The sequence below is a fragment of the Lampetra planeri genome, unplaced genomic scaffold, assembly GCF_965212315.1.
Source record: "Lampetra planeri unplaced genomic scaffold, kcLamPlan1.2.h2 scaffold_461, whole genome shotgun sequence".
Lineage (NCBI taxonomy): Eukaryota > Metazoa > Chordata > Hyperoartia > Petromyzontiformes > Petromyzontidae > Lampetra > Lampetra planeri.
Window position 1 is genome coordinate 1 of NW_027615284.1, and position 8,667 is coordinate 8,667.

Genomic DNA, 8,667 nt, shown 5'->3' on the forward strand with positions numbered 1-8,667 from the left:
GTATCATGATCAGTTGACATGGGATCTCTTCATGAGCACCATGAGATAACGTTTGTTCTCATTTGAGGTTTGTTCATAACTCATCTCCCGCTTGCTCCTGTTAGGGATTGCAGTTATGCCGGAGCCAATTCCAGCAGTCAATGATCAAATGAAGGAGTAAACCGGACAAATCACCACGTCATTGCACGGCCAACATGTAAAGACAGACAACCATTCACACTCACATTCACACCTATGGGCAATTTAGAGTAACCAACTGACCTTGCATGCTTTTGGAGGGAGAGGAACGCACACAGATGCAGACTTGAAAGAAAAACAAACCCTCAGACTATAGGGGTTTTGAGCTCATACGAACTATATCTTACCGTACAAAAACCCTGAAGAACCTCAATAAATATTAGATATTTTTCAGCAATAGAAAACATGTATTACGGGGGAATGATGGCGATGTTTAACTTTCGGCTTTAACTAAATTAATATAATAATAATAATATTTTTTATGTGGCATATTTATTGAATAAAATGTGTATTTCTGTGCAAAAATAAGAACCACAAAAAAGAAGAACCCATTCCAGTCCAGTTTCTCTCTCTCTCTTTTGCTTATGTCTTCACTGTCTTCAGATATTTCTCCTCTGTTTCTCTCACATGTTCAAAATAAATTTGCCAAATATTCCAGGGATCATATCAGAGCCACATTTCCAATGTCCAGCTTTTCTCTTTGTCGTTGGATGAGACTATGGAAAGGATCAGCTGGATGCTCTGCTGCATTCTCATATGCAGCATATTGCTTTTACTCAGCTCTAAAAGAAATTAGGTCAGCGCATGAAACATTCATAAAAGATACAAAATGTGTAAATGGCAGACAGATGAACTCCACTTGTGTCCTCCAGCCCGAGATCTCAGCCTCTGCATGCTTTATGAAGACACTGCTTTTGCATCCTATAATAAAACACTGATTATCATTTTACATGCAGATTAAACACATCTGAGCCGTCATTTTAAAATCCTACTGTATGTGTGTTTCCTTGTTGAGATCCAACTATGTGTAGTTGTTGGGGGAGGGGAAGCAGATTGTGTGTGTGTGTATGTATCTGTTTATCTGTGTATGAAGGGGGGCTTGGCAAGCCCCCCTTTGGACAGAGGGTACAGCAATGTGTGGACTGTAAATTCCATCGAGACAATTGTAAATTTGATGTTGGGCTATAGAAATAAGTTGAATTTAATTTATTTATTTTATTTGAACAAAAGTGCCACATTTTGTGTTTCTAATCCTTTTTACTTTATGAAAAATCTATACAGTGGCAATAAAGGGTTCTTGTTAGGAAACTCAGCTCTGTGCACCACTGGACTTCATGATACGTAGCTCTTCATTATGCTCCAACACCAACAAACACATGAATGCAGGGAGGTGACACAACCTCACCCATGGTGCCAAGTTCTCTTTTCAATTATTTTCCAACTGTCAGACACAATGTAGCAAAGCATGCTGGGAAACCCCACAACCGCCCTCTCCAACACGCTACACTGCCCCCTCCTAGATGGTTAGTCGTCCGCAGATGTTCTATTGGTGGCTTCAGGAGGTGGAATGGGCGAGTGGATGGGCTGGTACTCACCTCTGCCTCAGATTGGACCAAGTGATGGTAGGGTGCGAGCCTGTCACGGCGGAGCACTACCACACGGTTCCTTTTGATCAGCCGCACCCTATACACCACGCCCTGACAGTCTCTCAAGAACAGTAAAAGGTCCCACCCACTGGCTTTAGGGGAAAGACCCTTCTTCCGCTCAGGGCTGTGGACCCACACATGGTGCCCAGGAGCAACGTCCTGTCCTTTACAATGGGAATCATAAGCCCGCTTCTGCTACAACCCAGCATCAGAGAGGGTCTTACTAGTCATCTTATTTCACCAGCTGAAGCCATTCCCAGGGACTACAGAGGTAGTCCAGGCCAGGTGCACCCTCCAGCTCCGGCTCAGGAGGGGGCCCAAACACCAAGTCCACAGGAGTGCAGAGCTCATGCCCAAACATGAGGGTGCATTTTGTGGATTCCTGAACTGCCATCTGGTACGCCCACAGAACCAAAGGTAGGTGCCGGTCCCAGTCTTGCTGCCGGCGGCTGGTCAGGATTGCAAGCTGGGTGGCCAGGGTGCGGTTGAAGCGTTCAACCAGTCCATCACTCTGAGGGTGCAATGGTGAAGTCCGGGTCTTCTTGATGCTGAGCCTCTGGCAGACCTCACTGAACACGTTAGCTTCGAAGTTCCATCCCTGATCACTGTGCTGTTCCTCTGGTACACCAAAGCCGCAGAACATCTCATTGACAAGGTGCTCAGCGGTGGTGGATGCACTCTGATCAGGAACCGCATATGCCTCAGGCCGTTTGGTGAAATAGTCCACGGCCACCAGGACGTAGCAGTTCCCCAGGATGTCTACACCCACATTGGGGCCCCCACCTGGTTCTGGAGCATGTGAGCGCTGAGTCTGACCCTTTTGACCAGTGCAACAGTCACACCGATGAACATAGAGCTCTACATCCTGATGACACCTCTGCCAGTAGAATGGTGACCGGAACCGGTGTAGTCTTGGCCACTCCAAAATGGCCTGCCCCCACTGATCCACAAGCTGAAGGACCTTGGTGTCTCTAACAATCATGCCAGCTGTCCTTCTGGCTCCTTAAAGTTTAGAAGCCACGTGAGGGAGGCATGGTCAGTGTGCAGGAGAAAACTCCCGTGGTATGGCCTGAAGTGAAGGAGCCCAAGAACAACAGCGAGCAATTCCTGACAGGTGACACAATAGTTCCTCTCTCTTTGGTTGAGGGAGCAGTCCTCACTCCACTGTTCCAATGGAGTAATAGCGAGCTAATAGCTAATAGCAGTAATAGCTAACTAATAGCACTACTGGAGAACGGCTTCAGTAAATCCCAAAGCTTGCATCTTTGGTCCCTCTCCAGGCCCTCACAACTTCTCTGGTACAGGTCATCAACAGCTTGCGTGGTTTTGACTGATGACACTTGGGGTGGCAGCGATGTGGGAACCCCCTTGACTCTGGCTGGTGATGACGGCACGGAGGGGGCCCAAGTGTTTGGTTGTCGAGAGGAGACAACGCACAGTCCCTTTTGACTGTTGGGGTAAAGTGTCAAAGCCTCAGAACTCAGATGAAGTGTAGTTCCGTGAATACCAACCACAGCCTCCCACTTCGCCGACACATCCAGCCTGATGATGCATGGCTCTTGTATGTTGGCCAGCCAGAACTGATTAATTGCATGGTTAGCAACAGCCACCTGAAGAGATCCTATGCCCTGCATTCTGGTGCGTTCACCACTGTGGTCCCAGTACAGTCCATTTGTCTGGCCCAGGCGACCCTTGCGGCACTGGCATAAAACGGGGATCTGCAGCATATGCACCCAGACTCTCCCTCATTTCTCTCCGTCAGCTGACAAGCTTGTCTCGGGCATCATCGGCATGGGCGTGGCAGCCAAACGTTTTATTGCCCTTGGCTTGCCCATGGCTGGCTAGTTAAACCTCTTCTCAGGTTGGAGGTCTGTGAGGATCTGCAGGGCTTTTCCCTCCACGACGAAACAATGAGATCATCTATTTCCTGAAGTGTCGCTGCCTTCCTGGATCCCACTTCTGACACTAGTGTGGCGATCTTGGTTTCTTTTAAGTTAACTCAGCTAAGTGCACCACTGGACTTCATGAAACGTAGCTCTTTATGCTATATGCTCCGACACCAACAAACACATGAATGCAGGGGGGGTCATCACACAAACACACAACCTTACCCATGGTAAAGCGTGTAGCATGCTGGGAAACCTCACAACCGCAGATATAGATGTATATACGTATATGGTCGGTTGGTACAGGGCTGGGATTTTATCACCTCACTTACAATTCATTAATTACAGAATAAATGACACAACAAAAAAAATAATGCATTTAATCACAATTTACAGACAACACGGAATGTCTGTCATTTCCTGGACCACCAATCACACTGATGCACAAGACACGTTAGCTAACATGGAGGAGCCTGATGAGAGCATATTGCTTGGAATGATGGCAGTAAAGTGTTGTTTGAATAAAAAAAAAACCCTATGGGAGCATAGATAAGAGTGTGTTTTGTGCAAACTGTGACAGAAAGAATTCACATACCAACATCAATCTTACGGTACCATCTGAACGCGAAGCATGTTGCAGTGAGCACAGAAACCGCTGGAGCTGCTAGTGCTAGCTATCCTGGTCCAAGTGCGAGCAAGCGGTGTTGGCAACTCACACTGGATCAAATGAGTCGATTCAGGGCCAAGATTCGCTGGCGAAGTTGATTGCTCTGGACTGTAGACAACTTTTGGTGGTTGAAGATAAGGGGTTACGAAATGTGCTGCAGTTGGCAACATCTATTTTAACTTTTCAACTGCCGTGCAGAAAGACTATTTCGAGCAAAATCCAACAGCTTTATGAAAAGAGAAAGAAATCTCTCACAGAATCTAGTTGAATTTCTGGCTCTGACTGGGGATCATTGGACATTTGCAACTCTAATTACGTTGGTGTCACTGCATGATTGGCTGATGTCACAGACGGGAAATGGCATCTTCAATCTTCTGCCCTGACTGTAGAGAAGACAAACACCAGACACTATGCTGAAAACTCCGCTGCACAGTTTCTGTGGAACAGAATATGGCTGCTATGACGGCTGCAGCAAGATACCAACCATTCCAACGCATGCCTTTTTTTGCTCACATCTAGCAAAGAACCATCACTGTTAGAATAGATGACAGTGGGTTTACTGATGTGTTGACAAGACAGCCCAGTACATGATGCCAGTACATGATGCCTCGACCCACGCTTTAATGATTTAAAGTGTCTAGCAAGGGCAGAGCGAAAAGGGTTTTGGACCAACCTTGAGGTTCTGCTAAAGGAACAATGTAAGAGAGATGCTCCACACCCCACAGAGGAGCCAGCAAAGAAATGTCTTTCTTCAGTGTTTGGAGACTATGATTCAAGTCAAGCAGGGGTTTACCCACAGCTGTCTGTATCTGACCAGCCCTGACACTTTTGTCCCTTGTGAGAGTCTGTTCTCACTTGCAGGTCACATAGTAACAAAAAGAGCTGCCTTGAGATGTGAAAATGCTCTCACCACCTGCTCTCACCATGAAGTCAGGGGCCGTGGGTGTCTCTCTGACATAGTGTGTGACACCATCTGAGGTGAGTTGGCACAAAAACTGCGTTCTTTTGAATGACTCGCTCAGCCAAAAAGAATCAATGCTGCACCAAAGAACCAAGGACAAAACTCACTGGTCATTTATTGTCCTCGGTCAGATTCTGTAATTCAAAGTTTATTAGAATTTTCAATCTCATAGTCGGAAATTTGTTTGACTCGTCCATGTCGCATAGTTTCAACTCTTATTAACATTTGTGGTCCAAGAGTTCCCCTTTTGGGGGGACATGGAGAAGACTTGGCAAAAGGGCAAAATAATGCAAAAGAATATAGTGATGTGAAATATCTAATTAAAGAACCTGAAATAACAAGAACATGTAAGCCTTTTATACCTCTTGTTCTTCATTAGTAAGAAACACCCACATTTACACATCTGGACAATGAGGTATACCCATCACAAAAATTACCCCAGGCCGTCACACAAGCAGCAAGAGTTGGCCTTTGAATCAGCACTGAGAAGACCAAGTACACCATTTGTATTTTACTCCTTCGAAGGCAATGGATCTGCAATACCGTGAAAGAATGTTAGTTACAGGTATCTCTGCGGTACAACAATGCTCCTTAAGCTGACACCTGAAAATAATCAGGGTGATTTTGTTTCTGACCAGTCCTGATTACATGATGGTTCTTAACATGACACCAGCTGATTTTGTGCTGTGAGGTGTGTTTAGACTGATTCACCCGCCCTTAAGACCATCAGAGCCAGCTCAGTTTGAGACTGAAAATGTTCAACATTTACAATCACAAATGAGGTAAACACAAAACTCTGCATGATTTTTTTCCCCCACTGTGGATCTTCAATCAACAACTCCCCCACTTGTGTTTGTACACACACAAACACCTCTATAAAAAATGATCCCATCTGTCATTATTTCTCTTGATCTGGGATCCCCACCACCTCTCAGCTAGGAGGTCCCTGGTTCACTTCGTGGCCTGGTATCTTTCTCCGTGGCGTTTGTATGCTCTCCCTGTGTCTGTGCATCAGCAGCATACATCCCGCTACTCCCACCTCCAAAAGCATGCTCTGGTTAAACGGTCATCCTAAATTGCCCTAAATCGCCCTTAGGTGTGAATGGTTGTTTGTTCTGTGGCCTCACGATGACCTGGCGACTCGTCCAGAGTGGACCCTGCCGTTCGCCCATTGACAGCTGGTATCTGAGACCCATAACGAGAGCAGGTGGGAGATAATATTTATATAATAATATTAATGCATCAATCTTATATGTCACTTTTCTAGACAACCAACGACGCTTTACAGTCAATACATTATTCATTCACTTCACATTCATACCCTGATGGTGGTTAGATACATCTGTAGCCACAGCTGCCCTGGGGCAGACTGACGGAAATGTGGCTGCCTATTCGACCACCACATATATGTGTATACATTTTTTACATACACACAGAGTGTAAATAAATATGTAATAAATAATCAGGGATAAATTATATGAGCAATGGTAACTGCAGTGTTACTATCCCAGATTGAATACCCCAGTAACATGAACTGAAATTGCACATTTCAGGCCTGATATGATGTTTTGCCCGAATGTTCGTATAATTTAAGAAACAGGTTTATCAAGCAATAGAACAGGAATGGATTATCACAATAATGTGGTATGAGTAAGTATACGCACAAAATCACTGTGACTGTAAGTGAGAAACTTCTTCTTCACACATTTATGGCATTTCTATCTCCTATAGGGGGTGTTTCTGTCCATCATGGATGACAGCCTAGCCGTCATCGCCCCCCACACAAAGTGACACCTGTCTGACCTCCCAGTTGACTGGCAGAGCAGTCGGTGTTCGTTGCCGCATAGCATCTAAGCCATCTTTCTCACAATTATAGTAATGAACATCTGGCTTTCTAGCTCGATATGGAAAAAGGTTGGGTAGCAGCATGAGGTCCTGGTCTAAATATGAGTACCTGAATAATTAATTACTCCAGTCAACCAGACTGTCATGTGATCATATCTGAGAAACATTTACTCATGCTGTCAGTACTCCTTATGGCATCAAAAGGACAAAATAAGTTATCCCTCAGCATAAATGACATAAATTATAAATAAATAAAACAAAAAATTCAATAATGAAACTAAAATGTAAATCATCCCGTTGAAAAAGAAGTCTGGAGTGAGTTAAATAATTTGCTGACATTAACCCTCATGACAGAACCAGTGTTGCCAACTTAGCGACTTTGTCGCTATTTTTAGTGACTTTCTGGACCCCCCTAGCGAGAAAATTAGACAAAAGCGACTAGCGACAAATCTAGCGACTTTTTTTGTTGATCAGAGATCTCCAAGATCGCGGAAGGGGGAAAAAATAATTGCGCCGGGCGAACCCTTTCCCCCGTTCAGAGAAAGAGACAGAGAGGGGCAGTGGAAGAGAGACACAGGTAGAGAAGGGCGGAGGCGGAGTTGAGAACAGTGTGGACTGTCGCTTCCTTGCAACCCCCCCCCCCCCCACACACACACACACTCTCACGTTTGGATTGGACCGCTCGCTCGTCTAGCGACTTTTAGCGACTTCTGGGCGGGCCGATAGCGACTTCCGATGCTGGGGAGTTGGCAACACTGGACAGAACTGTTTTACTAACTTAGTGCCAGGATCAAAGATTTAAGGAGATGTCAAGGCTAAAAAAAAACCAATACACATATCCTGCACAGGAAAAGCTATGGATAAAGTCTGCTGCCGAAAAGGGTGAATTTTAGATTTTAAAGGAATGACCTATGTCACGAGCAGTTTAGATACCAACAACCTGAATTGAAGGCATGGAGACACGAGTATCTGCTGGAAGATCCCTCTGCAGTGTTCCTGTGACCTTTATGTCCAAACACTGGACATCCTGCGAACAAGACTGAGTACAGGCCCATTTCACAAAGCAGGTTTAGTGAAAATCCTGAGTTGGTAAATCCTGAAATGGGGAATCCTGAGTTATCACTTCTTTGACAAAATCAAAGTAAGCTTTCAACTACGTTGTGAAACTGGCCTGTGCAGCCATTTTCTGTAACTGCTCGTCAGTATAGTAGATCACACCGCGTCACCTGTTCATGTAACATGCATGTCTTTGGATTGTGGGGGGAGGCCAGTGTAAACAGAGAAAACTCATGGACACATGCAAACTCCACACCCTGAGTCGAAATCAAACCCATGACACATTGCTGTGAGGAAGGAGCGCTAACCCACAGCTAACCCACAACGTGCACCCGTGTTCAATTAGGTGGTTCTGTAACTAAGCCTCTTAATTGTATACGTTCCATGAAATCACTTAACTCTAATGTATGTCAGAGACATTGGAGCTGACAAAAGTTATGTTTCATATGCTTTCATACTGCTGCTGCTCCAGTGGATCATGGTGAATGTTTCATTACCATTTACACTCCAAGCATCATCTCACTTTCAAATACTCTAAGTAATGAATTGCATGTGTAAATAATAACAACAACAAAATGACCCATAAGT